Here is a 9,610-nt window from a genome sequence, read left to right on the forward strand (position 1 = left end):
AGGGAGCACTTCCAATTTTTTTTTTTTTTTTTTTTTTTGATACAGGGTCTCACTCCGTCACCCAGGCTGGAGTTCAGTGGCATGATCACAGCTCACTGCAGCCTCAACCTCCCAGGCTCAAGTGATCCTCCTGCCGCAGCCTCCCAAGTAGCTAGGACTATAGGCACATGCCACCACATCTGGCTAACTTTTTAATTTTTTTTTATAGAGTCAGGGCCTCCCTGTGTTGCCCAGGCTGGTCTTCAACTTCTGGGCTGAAGCAATCCTCCCAGAGGATGGTTTCAGGCTCCCAGAGTCCTGGGATTACAGGCGTGAGCCACCACACCCAGCCTAAGACAAAGATCTAACTGCAGACAAAAGTGGAGAAGGCCATAACGTGACCATAGAGGGAGAGATTAATGATGTAGCCATAAACCAAGGAATGCCATCAGCCACCAGAAGCTAGAAGAGGCAAGGAGCAGATTCTCCCCTATATCTTCCAGAGGTGGTGTGGCCCTCGGACACCGTGATCTTGGCTGAGTGATACTGATTTCAGAATTCTGGCCTCCAGAACGCTGAGAAATAAATGCCTGTCATTTTAAGCCACGATGTCTGCAGTAGTTTGTTATGGCAGCCACAGGAAACTAGTATAAATATCTCCCCATCTCCAAGTAAATATGTATGCAAAAGGCATACATCTTTGACTAGTCTGAAGTACAAATACAAAAGAGAAAATCAGATACAATTTCAGAGTTCCTCATTCAAAATGAGAATATAACACTCCTAAATTTTTTTACAGTTAAAGAAAGTATAGATAAAAAGAGAAATAAATACAGCTTTAGAAATTATATCCAATTATATCCACTGGATCCAATTATATCCACTGTATACTCAGTTCCCTGAAGATTAGCCTACTCAACAGACAAGAACTGTTTATCAAGTAGCCTAGCAAAAGAAGACTCAATCTTGAATAACTCCGACTTCTACTATATTCTTCTCTGAAGGAAAGAGAAGCTAAATTATACAGGTTTCATTACTACCATAAATAAATTCAACAAAATAAGGTCACTCTGGCACTCCTTGGAGTCCTCTAGATTATTTCCATCCTGCTTCTCCACTGCCTTCCCATTCTTAGTGAACAAAGCAAACATAATCCTTCCTTTAATTTAATCAATTGGTCTTAATGAATCACCACATTAAAAATGTAAACAACCTAGGGCCACGTGCAGTGGCTCACGCCTTTAATCACAGCACTTTGGGAGGCCGAAGAGGGAGAATCACTTGAGCTCAGGAGTTCGGGACCAGCCCAGGCAACACAACAATATCTCTACAAAAAAAAAATTAGCCAGATGCGGTGGCACATGCCTATAGTACCAGCTACTCTGGGAAGCTTGAGATGGGAGGATCACTTGAGTCCACGCATTCAAGGTTACAGTGAGCTGTGATCAGGCTACTGCAATCCAGTCTGGGCAATAGAGTGAGACTCTGTCTCTATTAAAAAATAAAAATAAAAAATAAAAAATAAAAAAACCTAAGTTTAAATCTGCAGTTACTCTCATTAAGTATGTTAACCCAGTAATTCACAAACTGTCCAGGTTGAGCACTACATCATAAAATTTCATTATGTGTATGATTATAACACAAACAATAAACCTGGTAATATATTTTACTGAATTTTGAAATGATATAATGGAACATGCAAGACTATCAAAACAATCATTATAACACATGAAAGGGGAAAAGGCAAAAAGGATGTCTCATTTAAATCTCCCACATTATAGACAGACTCACCCTAAGTAGCTACAGTAAGTTACATTCAGCGTGGATATTCAGAAACTTTGGACATAACTTGTAATACAAAGCATACTCATTGAAATAATCCCCTACACTTAATGCCACACAAGTACAGTATATTTTAAATTTACAGTACATTAAAACAGGCATTATAGCATAGCAATTAAGAGCACAGACTCTGAAACTAGACTGCGTAGGTTCAAATCCATGCCCCGTACCTTCTTTGGGCTTCTGTTTCCTCATAAGTAAAATGAGGATAATAACAGTATTTGTATTTACTTCACAGTGGAAGCTGGGAGGGTTAAAGGAGTTAAAAACTTAAAGCACTTAGAGCAGAACTCAGTATACACCTGGCACTCACACGTTATTAAAAGAGAGGGTCACCATTACTACCTACGGTCTTCATAATAGTTTCATAGCTGTCATGTTTACTTTTAATCAAAGAAAACCTACAGATGATGAAATCTCAATGACCTCTGTAGTGAAGGCATTGATTTGTGTTTATCTCCCCCTCTACACAGTAAGCTCAAAGACAGAAACCGCATCTTATTTAACTCTGTCCCCATCACCAAGTTCATGGTGTGCATCCAAAAATGATCGAGTTTAGTCAAGAAACATTTTGGTGTTCAAGCCACCCCAACTTTCAATCAGTTTCCTCCCTAACTCTACACAGGTAAATTTTTATTTAAAGGCTGTATACACAAACAGAAAAAAATAATTCTAAGACAGTATTTATACTATGAAAGCAGAAATGGTAAAAGCCACAGCCAAGGCTGCCTTTCCCAAGATACCTAAACATTCCAGTGGGGGAAGAGTCCCTGTCAAGAGTTAAAAGCAATCCCCTCAGTCCACACTCCCAGTCACATGGAGCTGGAAGAGCTGGAAGAACCGCCGCCACCACTCATTCCTCTTTCTTCATCATTTATTTTTATCTTCATCCAGCATTTCCTTTCTTTGTGACACCACCAGTAGATACCAGCTCAACGACATGCTATCCCCCGCTCCATGAGTTCTCCCAAGGGAATGAACTATATACACTTATATAAAACAGATGTGGTCTCTTATTTGAGATGAAAAACTAAGGGTACCATAACTCTTCCCTTTATCTTTGTCCCTAGAACAGTAATCCATTTTCTCTGAGCAAGTGTAACAACTGAAGTCTTCAGAACTCAACTGCGAAAGGCTGCAGACAAGGCAGCTAATCCTCTGTTGTCAGCTTTCACTGATGGCAACCCCTCATATGTCTCTTCCATTTGCCTCCCGAGTTTTTACAGTAGGATCCCTATGGCCCTACTGCCACAAGCAGAGGACAAGGTAAAGGTGTGAATAAAACTTATAAGACTTTTTTGGGGCATTACCTCACAGCCACAGGAAACACACCGAAAGCTTTTCTTAGCTCGTTGCATTAAAAATCCTGCAGCCAAAGGAATTACAGCAGCCCTCATTAGCCAATAGCCATTAGTGCCTCACAGGGAGAAGACCACACAGCCATTTCTCTTTAACAAAGACCATATTTCATAATGATGAAAAAGAGACCTGCTTAGAATTTTCCCAAAAAATAAAACAAAAAAAACTATTATGTTCATAAAATATCATGTATTGTATTGATCAAAACTTAGATTACACTTTGCAACTGTGCATTAATTCTTATGACAAAAACTAATGAATATGTGGAGTGCTTGGGGCATAATTTTGTGACCAAATTGTAAAACAGCATGATGTGACAGCCTTAATTTCACATTTGGCTTTTGCAAAACAATTATATAAAAGTCATTTTAGCAAAAAAAAAAAAAAAAAAAAAATTATACTTTTCATCATTTGTCTCCTGGAGCCTCTCACACTCCTTTTAAATTCTTTTAAAGTACCTCTTTCATAATTATCCCTGCTGTTTTTTCTCATTTAAAGTTAAGTGATCTTGCATTGCCATATTCTCACTAGAGCCTCTTTTTTATTATTAAAGTATATATATACAATAAAGTGCACAATCTTCATATTTTTACATATTCTGAATTTTTACATATACATACACCCATGTAACCACCACACATCTCAACATATAAAATGTTGCCAGAAGGTTCCCTCATGCCCTTTCCCAGTCATTACCACCACTACCAACCCCGAGTAATCACTATTCTGACTTCTGTCACCAGGGAAGTATTGTACTTCTTTGTGAACTTCATTTAAATGGAATCATGCAGTGTACAATCTTATGTCTGACTTATGTCTGTAAGATACATCCATGTTGATACATATATCCATAATCCATTGTCTTTTACTGGTTTTGCAGTGTTTCGTCTTATAAATATATCACAATTTACTCATCCATTCTACTGCTGATGTACAACTGGTTCTGCAGTGTTTCATCTTATAAATATATCACAATTTACTCATCCATTCTACTGCTGATGTACAACTGGTTCTGCAGTGTTTCATCTTATAAATATATCACGATTTACTCATCCATTCTACTGCTGATGTACAATTGGTTCTGCAGTGTTTCATCTTATAAACATATCACAATTTACTCATCCATTCTACTGCTGATGTACAATTGAGTTATATCCAATTTTTGATTATGAATAAAGGCACTATAAACATTCTTTAACATGTTTTTTAGTTTAACATGCATTAGTTTCTCTTGAGTACACCTAGGAATGCAAGCATTTGATCAGGGGTAGGAGTAGACAAAGCCACAGTCTTCCAAAGTGACTGTACCATTTGACATCCCCACCAACAATATGTAAGAGATCCAGTTGGTCTACACCCTTGCCAACACTGGCCCCCACCAACAATATGTAAGAGATCCAGTTGGTCTACACCCTTGCCAACACTGGCCCCCACCAACAATATGTAAGAGATCCAGTTGGTCTACACCCTTGCCAACACCGGCACTGTCCATCTTTTTAATTTTAGTTATTCTGGAAGGTGTATAGCAGTATCTCATTATTGTTTTAATTTATATTTCCCACTGACAAATAATGTTAAGTACCTTTTTATGTGCATACTGGCCATTCTGAGACCCTCTAATAGACAGTGCCTGTTCAAGACATCTATGCATTTTTAAAATGATTTTTCTCATTAATTTTTTTTATGCTACACACACACAAATACACACACACACACGGTATGAGTCCTTGGTCAGATATATAAATTGCAAATTTCTTCTTCCGGTCCATATTTTGCTCTTCATTTTCTTAGTGGTGTCTTCAGATGAAGAGAAGTTTCCAATTTTAAAGAAGTCTGAAGACAAATTTATCAATCATTTTCACGATCATTGCTTTCTGAGTCCTTTTTAAGAATCTCTGCCTATTCCAGGCACTAGTCCTTTATTTGCGCTTATGGTTTCAGCAGTTCTCCCCCTTGCTTTGACTTCATGAAATCCTGCATCTTTTGCAAGATTTGCACACCCTACCTTGTAGTCGATTTGCACTGCATTCATGTTATGTTGTTAGGTGCTGGACAACTTTAGTGTTACACACGTTTAAGTGGAGATCAGCTTTAAAACTAGAGAAACCATCAGTGATTACTTCCATATTACAATGATTTCTGTACAAATATATTCAAAACCTAAAGTAAAAAGAAAAAAATTCTAACACCCATTATCCTAGCATTTTTGTAGCATAAAGTGGAAGCTATGCATCTAATCGAGATCCTTCTACAGTTCCCACTGCCCGCAGGATAAAGTCACTCTCTTAGCTAAGAGTTCACAACCTGGCTCTAACCTTTCCTGGCTTCTCTCCCAGCAACACCTACAATACTGTGGTCTGACCCCTGGACACCATGAGCTCTCACTTGTCCTAGCTTTGCTCTGTTTCTCCCTATGCCTTTATCCTCCAGTTAGCTCCCTTCCTCTTCTGGCCAGGCCCATCCCAGAAGAAGTAACTGTTCCCTTTTATGTGCTCTCACAGCTCTCTGTACCCACAATTATATTTGAGTCCTTATCACGCTTTATTAGTTAATCATTTATTTATTTGTCTCAACTGTCTACAAACTTCTGGACCTGGGACTTCTCCCTGAACTCCTCAAGGGTAGGGTCAGGAGTTAATGTTTACATCCTAAAGACTTGGCAGGGCTATTCCATAAAGGTTCAATGAAACAATAAATGTCCTAGCCACTTTTACTCATCCTATTTTTTTAATAAATAAAGACTGGAAAAATTAGCACAAGTATATCAAAACAGCAAGCTTAACTAAAATCAGTTTTCTTTTAAAAGTCCCCCAGCAAATTATTCTTTTAAAAAATGTAATAAAAACAAAAATCCCAATTATTGATTTGTGCTTCCTGATAGAAATTAGTCATAACTAGCCAGGCACAGTGGCTCACACCTGTATTCCCAACACTTTGGGAGGCTGAGGCAGGCGGATCACCTGAGGTCGGGAGCTCAAGACCAGCCTGACCAACACAGAGAAACCCCGTCTCTACTAACAATACAAAATCAGCCAGGCGTAGTGGCACATGTCTGTAATCCCAGCTACTCAGGAGGCTGAGGCAGGAGAATCACTTGAACCCGGGAGGCAGAGGCTGTGGTGAGCCGAGATCGTGCCATTGCACTCCAGCCCTGGCAACAAGAGCGAAACTCCCTCTCAAAAAAAAAAAAAAAAAGAAATTAGTCATAACTCTGTTTCAAAATAACTTTTTAACTAATGGGCAACAAAAGTAAGAAGAATATACCACTTAACCAAAGTAAATGTAATTGTTACCACACAAATCACTATTGGACGCCAATGGAATAAACCATGATTATTATTTACACAAGATCACAAACAAAACTACTGGCTTGAAATATGTGTTCATTCTAGGACATTGCTAGAGCCTTTGAAAAAGAAAAATATATATATTAAAAATGAAAAATTTGTACATGAATTAATGTTTCCCCTTAATACATAACACATCTGTATGTCATAGGAAGATAGTAGGCATGGTGGTAGTAAGACAGTAAGAACACAGGCTGGAAACACAATGCTAATTGTGTGATATGGACAAATTACTTAAACTTCAATGTGCTTCAGTTTCCTCACCTGCAAAATAAAGATAATAAATGTATCCACCTCACAGTGATGCTAGATGACTAAGTTGGCACATATAAGTCCCTGGATTCAGTGCCTGGCAGAGTACATGAATGCAGAGGAATAAATTTCAAATATTTTCACTGTTTTTTTAACTTTTTAAAGCCCTTTCACACATACTGTCTTTTCTTTTTCCTCCCAACAGTGCAATGAGATTGTTTGAATAAGAAATACTCACTTTAGAGATAAGACACCAATAGTGAAGTTGTATGATTACCCTAAGATATTTTTAAGTGGCAGAGTTTGGACTAGAATCCACCCATAACCTCAACCCCAGGACAAACTGACCAAATCTCCATGGATCCAGTTTGGAAGAATCTTTTGGGTTTTCCCCATTGCTTCCTCCTGGTTGTCAGCAACAGCCAGCCTAAAGACCTGGTGGGGGCAGATGCAGACGACCATGTGTTCAAATTAAAAAGTAGGAGAAGCCTAGCTTTCACAGAAACTGACACATAGTTGGCACTCCAGAGATTGCAGCTATTGATGACTGAAACACAAGCGTTATTACGTTTTTCTCAGTTACAGAACAAGGTACTACTCCATAAAATCAAGCCTACTACCAAAAACAAAAGTCAGTTAACATTATGCTTATCTGTCATATCAAGCATATCAAAGTACAATGTGCAACAGAAACCTAAACGAAAAAGTGATGATGTATTTTTACTTACTCTCAAAAAATATGTTTTACAAAAAGGGCTTTCATCAAGTCAGTTTTTTTTTTTTTTTTTTTTTTTTTTTTTTTTTTTTTTTTTTTTTGAGACGGAGTCCCGCTCTGTCGCCCAGGCCAGACTGCGGACTGCAGTGGCGCAATCTCGGCTCACTGCAAGCTCCGCTTCCCGGGTTCACGCCATTCTCCTGCCTCAGCCTCCCGAGTAGCTGGGACTACAGGCGCCCGCCACCGCGCCCGGCTAATTTTTTTTTTGTATTTTTAGTAGAGACGGGGTTTCACCTTGTTAGCCAGGATGGTCTCGATCTCCTGACCTCATGATCCACCCGCCTCGGCCTCCCAAAGTGCTGGGATTACAGGCGTGAGCCACCGCGCCCGGCCCAAGTCAGTTTTTTGAAAACTAACGCACGTAGTTATATTTCATGACATGACGTTTCTTTGAACAAATAAGTTAATGATATGAATAAATATTTCACCTTGGTAATGCCTTCAACACATATCTTCAATACTTTTCTTGGACTTAAAGTGACTCTCAATCCCTAATCTCATCTACTGCCATGTACACAAGAAACATAGTTAATGAACTTTAAAGGCAGATGCAGTATTTCCAGGGAAGCCACCTGAACCAGGGAAGTACAAGAAAGCAAAACATCTCCACAACCACATCTAAGTGCCTTATCTTTCAACTTCTTTTTTTCAAATGGGCAATTAGAAGCTACGACACACCTTAAAGATCAGGTTTGGCATCCGCCCTGGCTAGGGGCCTACCTTTCTTTTCGCGGCACTGCCACTCTGGGCACCTACAGGCAGGCCTTTGGCGCCTGCAGGACTCGCAGGGAAGACAGCCCCAGCCCCTGCTCTCCACGGCTCTCGTCGAAGCCCCGCACGTGGTGACCACTTGAGACGTTTTAGTGCATGGGATTTAACAGGGTCAGACCTCAGGTTGCGTTCCGGGACGGTGCAGCTCCCAGACCCGCTGAGGTCGCAGGAGGAAGGTTTTGACGCTCCTAGCGTAAACACCGACGGGACCCTCTTCGCCCCGCGGCTACCTCGCCCTCGCCGCTCGCGCGGCCCCTCAGCACCTGACGCCTCAGCCAGCCTCCAGGAGTCGCTTCCCCGCGCCTCCTTCCACCTGAGCCAGCGACGCTACCGCCACCTGCACCGGGACCCCAAATGCCAGGCCAGTGGCCGTTACCCGAGGTCGCGGCCCGGGGAAGGTCCATGGCTCAGGAGGAAAAGCCCGGGCTGCAGCTCCCCTTCCTGCACCTCTGAGATCCCCCGGCCGCCGCCATTTTCCTCGCGCCGTAACCCCACCTGATAGTTCCAGCCTCCCACCTGTGACAAGCAGGGCACGCCGCGCGACGCCGAGTGGGGTGCGTGGGCAAGCTGGGGCTCCGTAGGGGTCACAACCTCCGTGCGGAACCCGCCGTTAATTCATCCCGTAACGCGGAGGCGTCCGGCCGTCGCCCTAGTAATGCGTCCCGGAAGGCTACGTCCTGATTGGCTGCAGGCGCCGTGACGCAACGGCGTCCCCGGCTGCGTGGGAAGCCCGGGTCCCCGGCGCCCCGCCCTTGCTCCACAGCCCGGGTTACCCCGGGTACCTTTCTTTGAGAGCTCCTCTAAAGAGGCCGCGCTTATTTCCTCGTCTGACCTCCTGGAGAGGAGGGACCCACGGAACGGTGGGGTGTAGGGGTGAGAAAACAACGAAATAGGAAATTAGCGGAGGTCATTTGTCCGAGGGAACCTAATGGTTCATTCAACCCCTAGAGCTGCAAAATGGAAAACAGAAATCTGGGAGTTTAATTTACAAGCCTAAATTTGGTGCGCGAAGTCACAGGACAAATCAGTAGTAGAAGCAGTTATAGAACCCAGGTTCCCTGATCAGGCAGGAGCACAAAGTTTTTCTAGCACACTCAGTGTTTCCCCAGTCCTAGAAAATGTTTCCTCCCAGTTCCCATAGCAATTTCATCACACTGCTCTTAAAAGGTCTCGATCACCTACCATGGTGTGTCTGTCCCCTAACCTACTAGATCGCATGCCCCTGAATGGTGGGGACTGTGGTTAAACCCCTTTTCATTTCCCTTAAGCAATTCCCTCCTCAACT

The 9,610-nt window shown here is 41.9% G+C and overlaps 1 protein-coding gene across 7 annotated transcripts in view; it reads right to left on the reverse strand.

Annotated features, from left to right (window-relative positions):
• LCLAT1 (lysocardiolipin acyltransferase 1) overlaps nucleotides 1–9,018 on the reverse strand; it is a 196,531-nt gene extending 187,513 nt beyond the window's left edge. For 2 of the 7 annotated variants that reach the window (XM_034952876.2, XM_034952875.3), the window contains exon 1: nucleotides 8,275–8,812. The gene's annotated coding sequence lies outside the window, so the exon portion shown is untranslated. The other 5 variants (XM_008952516.4, XM_063594638.1, XM_008952517.5 and 2 more) reach the window with 5 other exon arrangements.
• Nucleotides 9,019–9,610: the final 592 nt, after the last annotated feature.

Source organism: Pan paniscus, chromosome 12 (genome assembly GCF_029289425.2).
Source record: "Pan paniscus chromosome 12, NHGRI_mPanPan1-v2.0_pri, whole genome shotgun sequence".
NCBI classification, from domain to species: Eukaryota; Metazoa; Chordata; class Mammalia; order Primates; family Hominidae; genus Pan; species Pan paniscus.